The sequence below is a fragment of the Thalassophryne amazonica genome, chromosome 19 (genome assembly GCF_902500255.1).
Source record: "Thalassophryne amazonica chromosome 19, fThaAma1.1, whole genome shotgun sequence".
NCBI classification, from domain to species: Eukaryota; Metazoa; Chordata; class Actinopteri; order Batrachoidiformes; family Batrachoididae; genus Thalassophryne; species Thalassophryne amazonica.
In genome coordinates this window covers 3,403,411-3,424,535 of record NC_047121.1, presented here as the reverse complement: position 1 = coordinate 3,424,535, position 21,125 = coordinate 3,403,411, and positions in this window count along the sequence as shown.

The window sequence follows — 21,125 nt, the reverse complement described above, 5'->3', positions numbered from 1 at the left end:
ATCATTCCTGAAAGCCATCTGAATTTTCCGCATGGTGTCCACCTGGAGGTCTCTCACAGTTTCTGGAAAAAATTGATGCAGTAAAGCTCCAAATCGTTCAGACATTTATTCGCAATAAAAATCCGACGAGAGGGGTGGACCACTGCTCACACAAAGCCTGCTCACAGGCGAATGATGCAACCGACAGGCGTGAAAATACTCACGCATGCGCACGAAGGTTCAAGCTTGGCTGATGCAAGCGTACTTGATTCAAATCCATATGGTTTTTGAAAAAAATAAAAAGGTCCGATACTTTTCTAACAAAGTTCGTATATATATATATATATATATATATATATATATGTATATATATATATAAATATGTATATATATATATATATATATATATATATATATATATATATATGTATATATATATACATATATATATATATACATTTGTTATTTACATGAATTATTTATTCCGATCCTATTGTCTTATGTACAGTTTGTACATGTTCAATCGAGCCCCACTATTTTGTCACATGATAATTTCACAAGTACCACAATGGAAATAAGTGTTTATGCGACTGCACCAGTTCTGGTGCAGCCCGATCCTAGCCGCCAGTTTGTGGTAGAAGTGGATGCCTCGGACTCAGGGATAGGAGCCGTGCTGTCCCAGAGCGGGGGGTCCGATCAGATTCTCCATCCTTGTGCCTATTTTTCACGCAGGTTGACCCCAGCTGAGCAGAACTATGACGTGGGCAATCGGGAACTCCTCGCGGTGAAGGAGGCTCTTGAGGAGTGGAGACATCTGTTAGAGGGAGCCGCGGTACCATTTACGGTTTTCACGGACCACCGGAACCTGGAGTATATCAGGACCACCAAGCGGCTGAACCCCAGGCAAGCCCGCTGGTCATTGTTCTTCGGGCGTTTTGACTTCCGGATCACCTACCGCCCCGGGACCAAGAACCAAAGATCGGATGCTCTGTCCCGGGTTCACGAAGTCGAAGTCAAAACCGAGCTGTCGGATCCGCCGGAATCCATCCTACCTGAGTTCACTATCGTGGCCACCCTCACCTGGGACGTGGAGAAGACCATCCGGGAGGCCCTGGCACGGAACCCAGACCCAGGTAACGGACTGAAGAACTGCCTCTATGTCCCACCAGAGGCCAGAGCTGCCGTCCTGGACTTCTGTCACGGTTCCAAACTCTCCTGCCATCCAGGGGTGCGAAGGACCGTGGCAGTGGTCCGGCAGCGCTTCTGGTGGGCGTCCGGGACTATGTCCAGGCCTGCACCACCTGCGCCAGGGGAAAAGCTGACCACCAACGGGCACAGGGACTCCTCCAACTGTTACCTGTGCCCCATCGCCCCTGGTCCCACATCAGCCTGGACTTCGTCATGGGCCTCCCGCCGTCCCGGGACATGACTACCATCCTCACGATAGTGGACTGATTCTCCAAGGCGGCCCACTTCGTGGCCCTCCCGAAGCTCCCTACGGCCCAGGAGACAGCAGACCTCCTGGTCCACCGTGTCGTGCGTCTGCATGGGATACCCGTGGACATCGTCTCGGATCGAGGTCCCCAGTTCTCCACTCAAGTCTGGAGGAGTTTCTGCAGGGAACTGGGGGCCACCGTGAGCCTCTCGTCCGGTTATCACCCGCAGACCAATGGACAGGCAGACCAATGGACAGGCAGAACGGGCCAACCAAGAACTGGAGCAAGCCCTGCGCTGTGTGACGTCCGTGCACCCGACGGCCTGGAGTGAACATCTGGCCTGGATCGAGTACGCGCATAACAGGTGTCCTCTGCCACCGGCCTCTCCCCGTTTGAGGTGTGTCTGGGGTACCAGCCCCCATTATTTCCTGTGGTGGAGGGAGAGGTCGGTGTGCCCTCGGTCCAGGCCCACCTGTGGAGGTGCCGTCGGGTGTGGCGCACCGCCCGTTCTGCCTTGTTGAAAGCCCGGATGAGGGCCAAAGCCCATGCAGATCGCTGGTGTTCCCCGGCCCCTGCATACCAGCTCGGGCAGGAGGTGTGGCTTTCCACGAAAGACGTTCCTCTACAAGTGGACTCCCCAAAACTCAAAGACAGATACATTGGACCATTTAAGATCCTCAAGGTCATCAGTCCTGCCGCAGTGAAGCTCCAGCTCCCAGCTTCACTGCGGATCCACCCGGTTTTCCATGTCTCCAGGTTGAAACCCTATCACACCTCACCTCTCTGTGCTCCTGGACCGGCGCTGCCTCCTGCCCGGATCATCAACGGGGAGCCGGCTTGGACTGTGCGTCGGTTCCTGGACGTCCGCCGGAAGGGCCGGGATTTCCAGTACTTGGTGGACTGGGAGGGTTATGGACCCGAAGAACGCTCCTGGGTGAAGAGGATCTTCATCCTGGATCCGGCCCTCCTGGCCGATTTCTACCATCGCCATCCCGACAAGCCGGGTCGGGCGCCAGGAGGCGCCCGTTGAGGGGGGGGTCCTGTTGTGTGGGCCACTGAAGAGGAGGTACTGCTGGCCCACTACCAAAGGGTGCCCTGCCTGAAGTGCGGGCTTCAGGCACGAGAGGGCGCTGCCGCCTCACAAGAACAGCCGGGGTGACAGCTGTCACTCATCAACTATGACAGCTGTCACCAATCACCAGGTCATCAACCACACACACAAAAGCCGGACGACATCTCCACCTCGTCGCTGAGATATCGTCTACCTCTACGGTAAACTCTCAGCCGTTTGACTGTGCTGTTACGCACGTGATCTCTTTTCTGAGTGTTTGCAGGAGTTGCTGTAGCTGCTGCCAGCTGGGTGCTGCGTTTTGTGGTCCATGTTGGAGTGACGTTCTTCACCCTCACGCCAAAACGATAAGTAGCTCTTAGGCTCTGCACAACTGTGTTCTGTATTAAAGGTGGAGGTGTTGTTTCCCACCTGGAAAGATGACTTGCTGACTGTTTACTGAGTGTATTGTCACACACTCATCACATCTGTTCTTCTGCTTCCTGCCAGCAGTACCAGATCCGACAGTCGGAGACGGTGACCACCTGGGGAGTCGGGACTTGGCGGCTCCAGTATCCTTCGGGTTCGGTGGCAGTGGAATTCGTGTGGTATCCGGTTCTACTCGAGACGGACGTCTCCTATCCTCGAGCCTACCCACACATCACCTTGTATATTTTGATTGTGATCCAAATTCTGCGTTTGTCTGTATTCTCGTTGTGCACATTTCACAACAGTAAAGTGTTGTATTTCTGGCTCATCTATTGTCCGCTCATTTACGCCCCCCTGTTGTGGGTCCGTGTCACTACACTGCTATCTGTGGCTGAGACAGATGATGACTGGAGGCAGTTTGAAGCAGAAATGAGTTTTTAATCTGTGAACCGCAGCTAATGACGCATATGCAGACTGATTTTTAGGGGGGACCGTTCGGTCGGTGGCACCGGCTCAGATGCAGATCAAACTTAGTCTGTTCACTGAGAATGTACATCAAATCGACTTTTCAATATTAAGTTCAAGTGTCCACAAAATCCACAATCCAGATCAGATCCAGATCAAACTTTTAGTGATAAATTATACCATCCTACATAACACTCTCAAATATGAAAGAAAATTGATCTTTTTTGTCAGAGTTAGTAATTTTTAAAAATTTGTTCAATGTTAAAGAATAGGGATTTTTCCTGACTTTGTCCTTTGACCTTAAAAATTTAATCAGTTCTTGCCTGTCAATTCTTGTCAGGTGTTCAACCAGAGCACATGTGACAGACATAAAAGAGTCTAGAGATGCTGTGGAGAACTTTATGCTGCCTGCAACATCATTCAGTGTGACCTGTTTGGTGGTGGTTTAGAGAGGCATCTCCTTGGAAGGACACACACACCTCTACAGGTGATTCTCATGACTGAGCAAGTGGAATCCATTAATCAGTGGCATCACCTGGCAAAGAAAACCTGTACCCTCTCAGCCCTTTTTGGAATGAGCTGAAGACCCCTGGTCTACACAATGACGCTCTGACTGCAGTTAGGTATCAGGATGAAATCCTTAAACTCGTTGTCAGATCCTAAGCTGGCGCAATGGTTCCTGGGTTTCTCCTGGTGCACAACAATGCCTGACCTCATGTGGTGAGAGTATGCAGGCAGTTCCTGGAGGATGAAGGAATTGATACAGTTGACTGACCCCCGCACTCACCTGACCTAAATCCAGTAGATCATCTCTGGGATATTATGTTGGCTGAACCTCAGACTGTCCAGGAGCTAAGTGATGCCCTGGTCCAGATCTGGGAGGAGATCCCAAGGACACCATGTTACAGCACATATTGTCGCCCCAATGATATATGCTGACGTTCATGGCCCCAATGCAGCACATATTGTCATGATATGCTGCAACAGTTGTGTGTGTGATGGAGAGAATTCATAAAAACTTTGTATTTTATTAATTTGTGTATAGAGGTCTGTTAGAAAAGTATCCGACCTTTTTATTTTTTTCAAAAAACATATGGATTTGAATCACGTGTGATTGCATCAGCCAAGCTTGAACCTTCGTGCACATGCGTGAGTTTTTTCACGCCTGTCGGTTGCGTCATTCACCTGTGAGCAGGCTTTGTGTGAGCACTGGTCCACCCCTCTCGTCGGATTTTTATTGCGAATAAATGTCTGAACGATTTGGAGCTTTGCTGCATCAGTTTTTTTCCAGAAACTGTGAGAGACCTCCAGGTGGACACCGTTCGGAAAATTAATATGGCTTTCAGGAACGATTTTATGGGGATTATACAGATTAAGGAATATTACTGCCGCTTTAAGGACGGCCCACAACTGCTGAAAGCGCGGCATGCTCCCAGCGCCGATCGACATGCTCAGACCCAGCTGAAACAACCAGATGATTTCCAACGTGAAGGCTTTGTTGATCCGGGACCTCGTCTGACTTTCACAAAAAGGCAGAAGTCATGGACATCAGCACTTTTTCGGCACATTCCACTGTTACAGGAGTTTTTTTTCATGGAAAGAAAAGTGGAGGGACGCGCCACGGAGCTGTTCATTACGCGGGACAAAAACCACCTCGGTGTTGGTCTCACAGGACGGCTTTCAGGTGGATTTCAGATGGATTCCAGTTGCTTTTCAGTCGTGTGATTATCCAAGAAATTGTGGATGAGCCTGGACATGCCAGAACATGTCCTGTGAGGCTTCATCACGGCGTTGCTTTGCGCCATGCGGCACCGCCGCGACGCATGGAATTCCTCTGCACATCTGTCTCAATGTGCCGAAAAAGTGCTGATGTACACGTCTTCCGCAATTCCTGTGCTAGTCGGAGGACATCCCGGATAAAACACAACGTCCAGTTTGGAAATGAACGGCACATTCCACTGTTACAGGAGTTTTTGTCATGGAAAGAGGAGCGGAGGAATTCCGCGCGGTGGAGCCGCATGGCACAAAGCAACGCCGTGATGAAGCCTTCCAGGACATGTTCTGGCATGTCCAGCTCATGCACAATCACAATCGGATAATCACATGACTGAAAAGCAACCAGAATCCATCTGAAATCCACCTGAAAGCCGTCCTGTGAGACCAACACCGAGGTGGTTTTGTCCCGCGTAATGAACGGCTCCGTGGCGCGTCCCTCCACTTTTCTTTGCATGAAAAAAACTCCTGTAACAGTGGAATTTGCCGAAAAAGTGCTGATGTCCATGACTGCTCCCTTTTTGTGAAAGTCAGATGAGGTCCCGGATCAACAAAGCCTTCACGTTGGAAATGATCTGGTTGATTCAGCGGGGTTTCAGCCTGTCGATCGGCGCTCGGAACGCAGCGCGCTCTCAGCAGCTGTGGGTGGTCTTTAAACCAGCTGGAGTACTCCTTAATCTGTGTAATCCCCATAAAATCGTCCCTGAAAGCCATCTGAATTTTCCGAATGGTGTCCACCTGGAGGTCTCTCACAGTTTCTGGAAAAAAAATGATGCAGCAAAGCTCCAAATCGTTCAGACATTTATTCGCAATAAAAAAACAACAGAGGGTGGACCAGTGCTCACACAAAGCCTACTCACAGGTGAATGACGCAACCGACAGGTGTGAAAAAACTCACGCATGCGCACGAAGGTTCAAGCTTGTCTGATGTAATCACACGTGATTCAAATCAATATGGTTTTTGAAAAAATAAAAAGGTCAGATACTTTTCTAACAGACCTCGTATACAGATGGCTCATAGATGGTTCTGTAGTCATTTTTCTGTTTTTTGTTTTGTTTTCATCTTTGTTGTTTGAAATACGTCTGTGTTGTCATGGGGACCACGATGGAAATACGTCTGTGCTTTTTCGTGCTGTCCTCGGCAAGTTCATGTATGTATATTGTCATTGTTATTTCATATCATGTATTTTGCCAAATCAATCAATCAGTTAATCAAAGGGAGAAAGAAAGTGAGAGAGACTTACACGAATTAGATCCGCGCGCCTCGTGCGTAAAAGCTGGTTGCGCTTTGGCAAACCCACGGTGAGGAAGGGAGGAGTGCGCGAGGACTCAGCGGCCGGACGCACCGCACGGTGAATATTTCATCCAAAAGTGTCACCGTGCATATGCACAGTGTGAGGGTTCGGGGGTCCGGCACGCGCCCTGCTGTATCACCGCCATCAGCAGCAGCGCTTTGAATAATTCACCAATATGACAAAAGTCAAACTGAAACGATGTGGCGTTCTGCAGCCTGCTACACAGAAGCAGCTCCGCGTTGCGCATCTCCAGATCCAGGATGGACCGAACCATCTTCCTCGTCCTGTGCGCACTGGTCGCAAGAAGTCCTGGCGCTGTCGGGCAGGCTTGCAAGAAATAAATGTGACACTTTTCATACGATCACAGCGATAAAATGTCAGAACCGAAGCCGGTGCACATCCACGGGAAGCCTTCTGTTTAGACCTCCGTGGGCCGGCGGCCCGCGTCGTGGGTTAGCGGTCGACGCGCGATGGCCTCCCACGGGCTTCCCCCTCCGCCCTCCTGTAAGCGCCGCGGGGGGTCACGATATGTGCCAGCAACAGTATGTGTTGGTGCCGGAACATCACCGTGGCGACGATATGTGCTGTAAACACACCGTGTTTCCTCTCTTTAGGAGCCCTGATGTTGTCAGAAAACTACACCACATCATCAGTCTGATCACAGACATACCAAAAAGGTCTATTTGATGTATCTGTGACTAAATGTTATGGAGTTCAAATGGTGACAAAGGTCAGTTTCAGTTTGTACAGGGGTCAAAAGTTAAAGTTGCTCTAATTTTGGTAAAAAAGTGATGCAATTTATTGATTGTGGGTTTTAAAAAGGAATAGTTTGCACTGTGTGTTATGTTTGGTTGGTACGACCCTGGTCATAGAATCCACTGGACATTGACCTTGTGTGACCTTTACTTTGGAGACCACACACATTCAGTCAAAACTATTCCACTTATTAATCCTATTAATTCTGTTCCTCTGTAAAGGTGCCGTGATCCTGCTGGAAGTCACTCCACACCTACAATAATGAGGTGAATGAATGAGTGTGAGCGTGTGCGGTGAAATGAGGAACTCCATTTGTCTTGTGCTGAGCAGCCGATCAGTAAACACCTGCTAATATCATCATACAGCCGAGTGTGATGGATGAAAGTCATTCTGGTGCCGTGAGCGCGGTACGGCTGGTTAGCCTCCTCCATGCACCCCAGCATATTGTCCAAAAATGACAGTTTAACGAGCTCCTGCCGGTGTTAAGTGCCGCACGCCAGCCCGGCTGACCCCTGGACCGAGGCCTGCTCGCTCCATTGGCTGACAGATCAGACTGCCATGGAAACGGCTCATTAGTCGAGTAATGAGAAGCGCACGTCGTCTCTGCATCAACATATTTGTGTCCGAGAGAAAGACGTCGGGTGCACGTGTGGAAAATTCTATGATTAAAACGGACACACTGCATGTCGTTTAAAGAGAGGAAGGCAGCCGTCCTCATCACAAATCCATCAGGCTTCAAGTAAGATGTTCTGTCTTTTTCTTTCTGTCGCTGGTTCACATTATTTTGTGACAGTCTCTTTTTTTGTGTTCTAAAATTCCTGAATGATTGAACTGTGATCTTAAAACACTATTTTGGCAAACTATCACCTGTGCAGCAGCACTGTTTGGTCTCATGAGGCCAAAAGCAAGAAAGAGGAGACAACGAGGAGAAGATAGTGAGGAGGAGACGACAAGGAGGAGACGAGAAAGAGGAGACAACGAGGAGAAGATAGTGAGGAGGAGACGTGATGAGGAGGAGATGATGAAGAGGAGATAATGAAGAGGAGACTGTGAGGAGGAGGAGACGATGAAGAGGAGGAGATGGCAAGGAGGAGACGACGAGGACAATCCCCACAAGCAGCTCTAAGGAAAAATGTTTAATTCTGTGTGACACAGACACTCCAAACATGAACAGAGAAGATATCTAACAGACTGACAGGATGCAGGTGACGTGCACAGAATTCCCCACCATTTACATCATAAATGGACATTTATATTTATTTTTTTATTAAATATCATTTATATATGTTACCTATACAATTTTTCCAACATAATGTAACACCAGACTGGTGTACGCACACACAGGGGGCTTTATTTCATTCTTTAAACTGAGACTTTCCATCTTTGTTCTTCAAATAAATCCCGTCTGTAGAAGCACTCTTTAAAAAAAAAATGTACACATGAAAAGCAACAAGTGTTTGAAGCTCTTAGCGAGCCGGCGGACTGGAGCCGCGCTTTCCTGATCCAAGCCGATGCCTCCAAGTGGAGCTCCGGCTGTCTCCAGATCTTCGTGTGGACAGCATGGCCCAGTGTTCAGTGCTGGTGCATCGGAGATCTACAGGGGCCAGAAGGCTCCAAACTCCAAAGATTCTCACACACACACACACACATAAAAAAGTGATCTGTAATATAAAGACTTACCACTGACTTTTCACATCTGTGACGTTGTTTCGTTATAATCCTCAGAACACATATCTTCCTCTGGTTCAGGCTGTAACACGTATTTTTGGATCCTGTTTATTCCCATTTCAGAGAAATGTTCCCAGTACAAATCCATGTTGTACCTCTCCCATGTTCAGCTTGACGCTCACATTCTGCCTGTTGTGCCTCATGTGAGCACTCAGCCACAGCGCGCACACACACACACACACACACAGCATATTACACACTGAACGACACATTATTAGTCTCAGAGGTGCAGTGTGTCCATACTTTCAAGCCGGAGCAAAGTGGAGACTTCCTGGAGTGATGTCACATGTGCGCTGCAGCTTCAAGGGAAGTCAGAAAATGGAATTCTTGCGGGAAACTTTAAATTTTATAAAATCATCAGCTTGTCCATTTAGACCATTCCTGTCCATTCCTCCAGTTCAGTGGCAACCGTTGTGTATCGCTCAGATAGAGTGAAAGAGAGCACCGGGAAATCCAAAGTTGGAGGTGTGTGCTTCTTTATTAACTTGTCTTGGTGCACGGATAATGTTGTCAATCGAACCTGCACGGCCAATTTGGAGTGCCTTGTCTTGAGGTGTCGCCCCTTTTATCTTCCCCGTGAGTTCTCCGTGTTGTTCCTTTGTGCAGTCTATATTCACCCAAGAGCAGACACTACAGCGGCTCTCAGTGACTTAAGCGATATTCTACACATATATGAGAGCTCATATTCCAATGCTGTAGTTATAGCGGCTGGAGACTACAATAAATGTAATCTTAAATCTGTCCTTCCTAATTATCACCAGTATGTAAAACAGCATACAAGGGGAGCTCAAACTCTTGACCACTGCTACAGTAATTTAAAGGCAGCATATAAATCAAGTCTTAGACCTGCTTTTGGGAAATCGGACCACTCTTCAGTCCTCCTGCTCCCCTCTTACACTCAGACGATCATACAGTGCAAACCTACAGCACGCACTGTACAACGCTGGCCACAAGAGGGCAGTCTAAAACTACAGGGCTGCTTTGACGCTACAGATTGGTCTGTTTTTCAGTCTGATAATCTGAATGAATACTGTGAGTCGGTGACTGATTAAACTTAACATAAACTTTTGCATTGACTGTTGTATCCCTAAGAAGGTCATTAAAGTATACAACAGTCAGAACCTGTGGTTCAATTCAGATGTTAGAATGAAGATGAAGGAACGAAATTCAGCATTTAAATCTGGGGACATTATTGCTTACAAACAATCCAGATATTCTCTTGAGCGGTCAATTAAAGTGGCCAAACGGTCATATGGAGAAAGAATGGAAGACTACTTTAAAGAGGATAACCCCCGGCTGATGTGGAAAGGTGTTGTGTGGGCCGCTGAAGAGGAGGTACTGCTGGCCCACCACCACCAGAGGGCGCCCTGCCTGGAGTGCGGGCTCCAGGCACCAGAGGGCGCCGCCGCCTCACGTGAGCAGCTACGGTGACAGCTGTCACCCATCACCTGAGACAGCTGACGGCAATCATCTGTGGGGTATATCAGCAGGACGGCACCTCCACCTCATTGCCGAGATATCGTTTCTACCTACGAGGTAACGTATCAAAGCTGACGGAGTGTATCCTTTTGGATTAGTGTATAGCTTGTGGAGTACTGTTCCAACGAGAGGTGGAGGTAACTTCCCTGCTGTTCGGAGTCTTGGGTGCAAACGCGCCCCCATCTAACTGTTCTTTGTTCCTCGCCAGCAGTACCAGGTCCGACGCGGAGGCAGTGGCCACCTGGGAGTTCGGGACTTGGCGGCTCCAGTATTTCCGGGGTCCTGTGGCGGAGGAAGCCATGTGGTTCGGGTCTTACCTTGGAGAGGCGTCTCCTATCTTCGAGCCTGCCCACACGACACTTTTGTGAATTGACTGTTGTCCATTTCGTGATTGGTTGTATTCGTTGTGCACGTTCAGAACAGTAAAGCCTTGTTATTTGACTTTCTCCATTGTCCGTTCATTTGCGCCCCCTGTTGTGGGTCCGTGTACTGACACTTTCCCAACAGGATATCTCGGCCAACGTCATGGATCCCGAGGGGCGTCAACTGGCTGTTGAACGGCCAATGGAAGAACAGGACGCGCAGGCGTCCGCGGGAGGGGTAATCGGTGAGTTGCAGCGGATCCTCACCGCTTTCACGACTCGGTTGGATTTCATGACCGAGCAGAACGTCCTCCTGAACCGCAGGGTGGAGGCTCTCGCCGCGCAGGTGGAAGCGCGCCCTCCGGGCGCCGCTGCGGCTCTCCCTCCCGTAGATCCTGTGCGTAACGTTGACGTTCCACTGGTTGTTCAACGACCTCTCCCTCCTTCCCCGGAAGCATACATAAGCCCTCCAGAGCCGTACGGAGGCTGTGTGGAGACGTGCGCGGATTTTCTGATGCAGTGTTCGCTCGTCTTCGCACAGCGTCCCGTTATGTACGCGACCGATGCTAGTAAAGTAGCTTATGTCATAAACCTGCTTCGCGGTGAGGCACGCGCTTGGGCTACAGCGCTCTGGGAGCAGAATTCACGGCTCCTTCTGACATACGATGGGTTTGTGAGGGGGCTCAGAACCGTGTTCGATCACCCTAATAGGGGCGAGACCGCTTCAACCGTGCTACTGTCAATGAGACAGGGGCGCCGGAGCGCAGCTGTTTATGCAGTCGACTTCCGCATCGCGGCTGCGAGATCCGGCTGGAATAACGCTGCCCTCCGCGCCGCCTTTGTAAACGGACTGTCTTTGGTTCTCAAGGAGCACCTGGTGGCTAAGGACGAACCGCGGGATTTAGACGGGCTTATCGATCTTGTCATACGGTTGGACAACCGGTTAGAAGAACGTCGGCGGGAACGAGACGAAGGGCGTGGCCGGGCACGCGCCGTCCCTCTCCCTTCCGGTTCCGACCGCGCTCCGCCTTCCCCACGCTCCACGGCCCCTGCGCTCCGTGGGGCCACAGCTCCCCCTACTGACGAAGCTATGGACATGAGTAGGGCAACATTTAGGGCACCAGCTGCACAGAGGAGACGGGCCCATGGAGCTTGTTTTGTTTGTGGTGCACTAGAGCACCATGTGAGAGACTGCCCCGAGCGGTTACAACACCAACGCCCGCCCCTAGAGACTGGGCTAGGGGTGGGCCGAGACATTCACGTGGGACACACCCACATTGCTACACGACTCCCAGTCACGATCCTGTATGAGGATTTAACCCTGAAGGCCCCAGCACTGGTGGACACGGGCTCTGAGGGGAATCTGTTGGACTGCAGATGGGCCAGGGAGATAGGGCTCCCTCTGGTGGCGCTTACCTCGCCTGTGCAGGTTCGAGCGCTAGATGGCTCCCTGCTCCCTCCGATCACACATAAGACACCACCTGTAACGCTGGTGGTGTCAGGAAACCACCGGGAGGTGATCGAGTTTTTTGTGACTCAGGCCACTTCCCGTGTGGTTTTAGGCTTTCCCTGGATGTTGAAGCACAATCCCCGGATTGATTGGCCGTCCGGGGTAGTGGTTCAGTGGAGCGAGACCTGCCATCGGGTGTGTCTAGGTTCCTCGGTTCCTCCCGGCTCCCAAGCTAAGGAGGAGGTCAGAGTCCCGCCCAATCTGGGGACGGTGCCGGTGGAGTACCACGACCTTGTCGACGTGTTCAGCAAGGATCTGGCGCTCACACTCCCCCCCCACCGTCCGTATGATTGTGCCATCGATTTGGTTCCAGGCAGTGGGTTCCCGTCCAGTAGACTGTACAACCTCTCACGGCCTGAGCGCGAATCAATGGAGACCTACATCCGGGACTCGTTAGCTGCCGGGTTGATCCGAAATTCCACCTCCCCGATGGGCGCAGGTTTCTTTTTCGTGGGTAAAAAAGATGGCGGACTTCGTCCATGCATTGATTATAGGGGGCTGAACGAAATCACGGTTCGCAACCGATACCCGTTACCCCTGTTGGATTCGGTGTTCACGCCCCTGCATGGAGCCAAGATTTTTACCAAGCTTGATCTTAGAAACGCGTATCATCTGGTTCGGATCCGGAAGGGAGACGAGTGGAAGACGGCATTCAACACCCCCTTAGGTCACTTTGAGTACCTGGTCATGCCGTTCGGCCTCACAAACGCCCCCGCGACGTTCCAAGCCTTGGTTAACGACGTATTGCGGGACTTCCTGCACCGGTTCGTCTTCGTATATCTAGACGATATACTCATCTTTTCTCCGGATCCTGAGACTCATGTCCGGCATGTACGTCAGGTCCTGCAGCGGTTATTGGAGAACCGGCTGTTTGTTAAGGGCGAGAAGTGTGAGTTTCACCGCACCTCTTTGTCCTTCCTGGGGTTCATCATCTCCCCCAACTCCGTCGCACCTGATCCGGCCAAGGTTGCTGCGGTGAGAGACTGGCCCCAACCCACAAGCCGTAGGAAGCTGCAACAGTTCCTCGGCTTTGCGAATTTCTACAGGAGGTTCATTAAAGGCTACAGTCAGGTTGTTAGCCCCCTGACTGCCCTGACCTCACCAAAAGTCCCCTTCACCTGGTCGGATCGTTGCGAGGCCGCGTTCAAGGAGTTGAAACGGCGCTTCTCGTCTGCACCCGTTCTGGTGCAGCCCGATCCTAGTCGCCAGTTAGTGGTTGAAGTGGACGCCTCGGACTCAGGGATAGGAGCTGTGCTGTCCCAGAGTGGGAAGACCGATAAGGTCCTTCATCCGTGTGCCTATTTTTCCCGCAGGTTGACCCCGGCTGAACGGAACTATGACGTCGGCAACCGAGAACTCCTTGCGGTGAAAGAGGCTCTTGAAGAGTGGAGACACCTGTTGGAGGGGACGTCCGTGCCATTCACGGTTTTCACTGACCACCGGAACCTGGAATATATCAGGACCGCCAAGCGGCTGAATCCCAGGCAAGCCCGCTGGTCACTGTTCTTCGGCCGTTTTGACTTCCGCATCACCTACCGGCCCGGGACCAAGAACCAGAAATCGGATGCCTTGTCCCGGGTACACAAAGACAAGGTCAAAGCGGAGTTGTCGGATCCACCAGAACCTATCATCCCGGAGTCCACTATCGTGGCCACCCTCACCTGGGACGTAGAGAGAATCGTCCGGGAGGCCCTGGCACGAAGCCCGGACCCCGGGACTGGACCAAAGAACAGACTTTACGTCCCACCAGAGGCAAGAGCTGCAGTCCTGGACTTCTGTCACGGCTCTAAGCTCTCCTGTCATCCAGGGGTGCGAAGAACCGTGGCAGTTGTCCGGCAGCGCTTCTGGTGGGCGTCCCTGGAGGCCGACGTCCGGGACTATGTCCAGGCCTGTACCACCTGCGCCAGGGGCAAGGCCGACCATCGCAAGGCTCCGGGACTGCTACAGCCGCTGCCCGTGCCTCATCGCCCCTGGTCCCACATCGGCCTGGATTTTGTCACGGGCCTCCCGCCGTCCCAGGGAAACACCGTGATCCTCACGATAGTGGACCGATTCTCCAAGGCGGCCCACTTCGTGGCCCTCCCGAAGCTCCCAACGGCCCAGGAGACAGCGGACCTCCTGGTCCACCATGTCGTCCGCCTGCATGGGATACCATCAGACATCGTCTCCGATCGCGGTCCCCAGTTCTCCTCGCATGTCTGGAGGAGCTTTTGCCGGGAACTGGGGGCCACGGTCAGTCTCTCGTCCGGGTATCACCCCCAGACCAACGGGCAAGCAGAGCGGGCCAATCAAGAAATGGAGCAAACACTGCGTTGTGTGACAGCCGCGCACCCGGCGGCCTGGAGTACTCATCTGGCCTGGATCGAGTACGCCCACAACAGTCAAGTGTCATCAGCCACCGGCCTCTCCCCCTTTGAGGTGTGTTTGGGGTATCAGCCCCCATTGTTCCCGGTGGTTGAGGGAGAGGTCGGTGTGCCCTCGGTCCAGGCCCACCTGCGGAAGTGCCGTCGGGTGTGGCATGCCGCCCGTTCTGCTTTGTTGAAGGCCCGGATGAGGGCGAAGACCCATGCAGACCGGCGGCGGACCCCGGCCCCTACGTATCGCCCCGGGCAGGAAGTGTGGTTGTCCACGAAGGACATCCCGCTAAAGGTGGCCTCCCCAAAACTGCAGGACAGATACATAGGACCGTTTAAAATTCTCAAGGTCATCAATCCCGCCGCAGTGAGGCTTCGGCTTCCAGCCTCACTGCGGATCCATCCAGTATTTCATGTGTCAAAGCTCAAGCCCCATCACACCTCGCCCCTCTGTACACCCGGTCCGGCACCACCTCCTGCCCGGATCATCGATGGCGAGCCGGCTTGGACAGTGCGCCGGTTGTTGGACGTCCGACGGATGGGCCGGGGCTTTCAATATCTGGTGGACTGGGAGGGGTACGGTCCCGAAGAACGCTCCTGGGTGAAGAAGAGCTTCATCCTGGACCCGGCCCTCCTGGCCGACTTCTACCGTCGCCACCCGGACAAGCCCGGTCGGGCGCCAGGAGGCGCCCGTTGAGGGGGGGGTCCTGTTGTGTGGGCCGCTGAAGAGGAGGTACTGCTGGCCCACCACCACCAGAGGGCGCCCTGCCTGGAGTGCGGGCTCCAGGCACCAGAGGGCGCCGCCGCCTCACGTGAGCAGCTACGGTGACAGCTGTCACCCATCACCTGAGACAGCTGACGGCAATCATCTGTGGGGTATATCAGCAGGACGGCACCTCCACCTCATTGCCGAGATATCGTTTCTACCTACGAGGTAACGTATCAAAGCTGACGGAGTGTATCCTTTTGGATTAGTGTATAGCTTGTGGAGTACTGTTCCAACGAGAGGTGGAGGTAACTTCCCTGCTGTTCGGAGTCTTGGGTGCAAACGTGCCCCCATCTAACTGTTCTTTGTTCCTCGCCAGCAGTACCAGGTCCGACACGCGGAGGCAGTGGCCACCTGGGAGTTCGGGACTTGGCGGCTCCAGTATTTCCGGGGTCCTGTGGCGGAGGAAGCCGTGTGGTTCGGGTCTTACCTTGGAGAGGCGTCTCCTATCTTCGAGCCTGCCCACACGACACTTTTGTGAATTGACTGTTGTCCATTTCGTGATTGGTTGTATTCGTTGTGCACGTTCACAACAGTAAAGCCTTGTTATTTGACTTTCTCCATTGTCCGTTCATTTGCGCCCCCTGTTGTGGGTCCGTGTACTGACACTTTCCCAACAAAAGGACTCAATTCCATCACTTCATGGAAACCTAAAGTAGGGAACATAGTATCCATTGATCAGGCCTTGCCTAATGATCTGAATAATTTGTATTGTCGTTTTGAGTCTGCTGATCTCGAGCCTGTTGTTTTCTCTGAAAGCTTGGATCATAGCAGTTTGACTGTGAGGCAGGAGGATGTGCAGCGTGCACTATCTACCCTTACCAAAAAATAGTACTGATAAGTATATAAAAAGTAAACTAGAAGTATACTTGAAACATACTTGCATATACTACTTTTTGGTAAGGGTAGGACCAAGGTTCGTAAGGCCCCTGGCCCTGATAATGTCCCTCCTCGTGTCCTCAAACTATGTTCGGAGCAATTGGCTCCTGTTCTTACGGATCTTTTTAATATGTCACTCAGGAACTGTACTGTCCCAGAAAGTTTTAAGAAATCTATCATCATTCCAGTGCCAAAGAAAATACCTGTGACATGTTTGAATGATTATAGACCGGTGGCACTCACTTCTGTTTTAATGAAATGCTTTGAACGTCTGGTGCTGGATTTTATTAAAGGCCAGATCCCAGTGTCTGTGGACCCGCTCCAGTTTGCATATAGACAGAACAGGAGCGTCGAGGAGGCAATCTCCTTTGCCTTGAACTGTATTTATAGCCACCTGGACTCTAGGAACACTTATGCTAGAATGTTGTTTATTGATTACAGTTCGGCTTTTAACTCTCTTGTTCCATCCAGACTTGTTCAAAAACTTAAGACTCTTGGTTTGGGTGATGCCATTTGTAAGTGGATTCTTAGTTTTTTAACCAACAGATCTCAGAGAGTGAAAATTAATGGCCGTTTTTCTGATGAAATGTTTGTGAACACTGGTTCCCCTCAAGGATGTATCCTTAGTCCCATCCTTTTTACTCTGTACACTCACGACTGTGTGGCTTCCCATGACAGTAATCACATAGTTAAATACGCTGATGACACAACTATCATTGGGTTGATCAGTGCAAATGATGATTCTCATTACAGAACTGAGGTACAGAAAGTTGTGGATTGGAGCAAAGAAAATAATTTGCTTCTGAACACTTCTAAAACTTGCGAACTTGTTGTTGACTTCGGTCGAAATAACAGCCATTCACCTCTCATTATTGAGGACACAAAAGTCGAAATTGTGGAAGAATGTAAATTTCTGGGGCTGACGTTGTCCAATGATCTCAGTTGGAACAAAAACACCACAAATATTGTTAAAAAGGCTTGTCAGCGTCTCTTCTTCCTGAGGAAACAGAGAATTCACCATCAACTCTAAAATCCTTGTGAATTTTTATCAGTGCACGATTGAAAGTCTTCTTGTTAGCTCCATCACAGTCTGGTTTGGAAACGGTACTGCCAAAGACGAGAGCGTTATATAAGGTGGTCTGCTCAGCCAAAAATATTGTGAACTGTGACCTGCCTGTGCTGGAGGCTCTGTACAAAAGCAGACTCTAAAACCGAGCTTCTCAGATCATAAATGATCCTTCTGGCCATCCTGGAAGAGTCATGTTTGAGCTTCTTCCCTCTGGAAGAAGGTACCGCTCTATTAGGTGTAAGACGTCTCGGTATGCAAGGAGCTTTTTCCCACAAGCTGTGATTAGCCTGAATAGTGCACCTTAAGTTTACAGCACCTTATTTTATTTTATTTATTTGATCTTAACTTTTTAACTTTTTTAACTTGATCTCTGTATCTTGTATTTCACAGTGTTAGTGTTATGTTAACGTGTCTTTATGTGATCATTTGTTTCATGTCTGTCTAATGTCGTTTTTCTTGTGTGGGATGCACTGAGCTTTTTGCACAACCATTTCCTATGTGGTTTTTTAACTACAAATGGCAATAAAGTAATCTTGAATCTTGAACCTGTGATCACCAGAGTGGTACGGAGGTGGTCACAGGAGGCTGAAGACCATCTTTGTGGATGTTTTGAGGCGACCGACTGGGCTGTGATCTGTGATGCTCAGAGGGAGAACATCAAACATTACAGACTGCAGAACCAATTATATCAACTTCTGTACAGACAATATCATCCAAGACTGTGTATCATTACCCCAACAACAAACCGTGGGAGACCAAGGACATCAAGGCAGCACTGAACAGGAAGAAGGCTGCATTCAGGAGTGGAGACAGAGAGGAGCTGAAGAGGGTGCAGCAAGAACTGAGACAGAAGATCTCAGAGGGGAGGAAAGTTACAGGAAGAAGCTGGAGAGCAACATGAGGGAGGTGTGGAAGGGGATGAGAACCATCACTGGTCACGGTAAGAAGGTGGACCAGATGATGGAAGAAGACCTTCATGAGGCCAAAGAGCCAAAGCTGTTCTTCAACAGATTTGACAACATGGACTTTGCCCACCCCAGGTGCAGAGTGTCCATACTTTCAAGCCGGAGCAAAGTGAAGACTTCCTGGAGTGATGTCACATGTGCGCCGCAGCTTAAAGGGAAGTCAGAAAATGGAATTCTTGCGGGAAACGTTAAATTTTATAAGATCATCAACTTGTCCATTTAGACCATTCCTGTCCATTCCTGCAGTTCAGCTCCCCCAGCTCCTCCCAGTGCCCCCCCTCCCCTGTGCACTCACCATACAACCCAATCAACCCCCCTCCCCCCATCAACCTGCCTCCCCTCCCCTCCCTCCCCTACACCCACATCCTCCCTGTCACCTCTTAACACTGGTGAAGAAGTGAGAACAGAGTTTAGTGGCCTGTGTCCAGGAAAGGCTGTGGGTCCTGACGACCTCGGTCCCAGAGAGCTGATATCCAACTATGTGGGATTTTCCAGCACATCTTCAACTTGAGCGTGAGCCAGATGGTTGTTCCTGAGCGGTGGAAAACCTCACATATGGTCTCTGTGCCCAAGAACCCCAACACACTGAATGACTCCAGACCTGTGGCCCTAACATCACACGATATGAAGTCAGAGGCCAACAGGGGAGTGGAAGATGCCATCATCTTCATGCTGCACAGAGCTCACTCTCACCTGGAGGAGGCAGGCAGCACTGTGAGAGTCATGTTCTTTGAGGTCTCCAGTGCGTTCAACACCATCTGGCCTGACTTACTCAGCGATGAGATACAGGACATGAAGGTGGAGGCTCCACTGGTGGTCTGGGTCACCATCTACCTCACAGGCCGCCCACAGTATGTGAGGCTTTGGGACATTACATCTGACACCATCAGGAGCAGCACGGGGCACCACAGGGGACGGTCCTGTCTCCCTTTCTGTTCACACTCTGCACCTCAGACTTCAGGTTCTGGTCACAGTCCTGCCACCTGCAGAAGTTTCTGGACAACTCTGTCATTGTGGGAAGTGACCAGGAGGCTGAGTATAAAATATAAATATAAATATATATATATATTTATATTTATATATAAATATTAATATAAAGTGCCTTGGGGCAACTGTTTGTTGTGATTTGGCGCTATATAAAAAAATTGATTGATTGATTGAGTACAGGAGTGTGGTGGACAGGTTTGTGTAGTGATGTGGACTCAACCAACTGCAGCTCAACATATCTAAGACGAAGGAGCTGGTGCTGGACTTCAGAAGACAGAAGACCCATCCAAACCCTGTTACCATTAATGGAACTGAGGTGGACATTGTGGACTATTGCAAGTACCTGGGTGTCCACATAGCAAACTGGACTGGACTGTAAACACAGATGCTGTGTATAAGAAAGGTCAGAGCCAACTGTACTTCATCAGGAGGCTCAATGTCTGCAGAAATATGTTGCAGATGTTTTATCACTCTGTGGTCTCCAGCATCATCTTCTATGCTGTAGTGTGCTGGAGCAGCAGGCTGAAGGCAGCAGACATGAACAAGCTCAACAAACTCATCAGGAGAGCTGGCTCTGTCCTGGGGGTGGAGCTAGAGTCTGTGGTGGAGGTGTCAGCGAGGACGATGCAGAGGAAACTGCTCACCATCTGTGACAACACCTCCCATCCCCTGCATGTCCTGTCAGAGCACCTTCAGCCACAGACTGAGGCCACCGAGGTGCCCCACAGAAGCAGAAGCCACAAGGAGAAGCAGAAGTGACCTCATACTGTTGCACATCTTAAGATGTGTTTGCTGTAAGAATGAAACAAAATAACACTGGAAACACTTCATCACTTGCTGTCCTCAGTGCCAAAATATCTTTAGTGTTGTGAGAAAGAATGACTTCAGTACAAAGTTTTTAAACACTTTAGTGCCCAAAGTTTTTTTTTTAGAATGGGATGCAGGCTTGAAAGGAAGGATGGATGAACAAATGAAATGATGTTGACCAGAAAAAAAAAATGACATATCTCAGGCTGATGCTGTCTGCAATTAAATAAAAGTCATATTAAATGGAAGAATCACTGTCCCAAAAGCCCCACCCCAAATCTAACATATTATACCAACTTTTTTCTGATGTGGGGCTGTAATAGTACCAATAGTAAGATTACACAGTTCAAAGTGCTTCTACAATTAATAACACATTAATCAATACAGTATGTATGCTGAAATCATAAGGTTTTTTTTTAACTAAAAATATATAAAAATAAAAAAATTAAAAATAAAGTCAAGCACTCTCAGTTCACAAATTTATTTCATTAGACTGATTAGTGACCAGTTGTGATTCTGCTGGAGCAAAGACAGATGCTGAGCTGTCAATCATCGGCTTTCCACTCATACTACCGCTTTTATTTTGAAACAAAGCCACTAAACCTGTTACAAAGACGAAAAGGTGCTGTAATAAAAGCCACAAACAGAAAATGTGAGGAAGATGAATGAAAAGTGGATTTCTGACATTGTGTCACACATCTTAAATGGTTTGTTCACTGTGGGAGAGAAACCAGAACATTTATCACTTATTAAATGTTGAACCGTTACAAAAAACAAAACACTGTCTGGTTCTGTACAAAAAAAGCATCTGTATCCGTATCACATCATAGTGCCTGACACCGACCAAAAAAAAGAAAAACCTCTTTGGAAAACACTTTGCCTTCTCCACTGGAACATTAAAGATTGTAGAGTCATGAGCCGAGCTGATACCCGAATAAAAATCCCAGTTCATGTATATTTTGGGCGAAGCATTTGTACTGTCTTTGGTTAAAGAGACGTTTGTCAGTGGGTTGTTTTTTTTTAATGGTTACTTTGGCT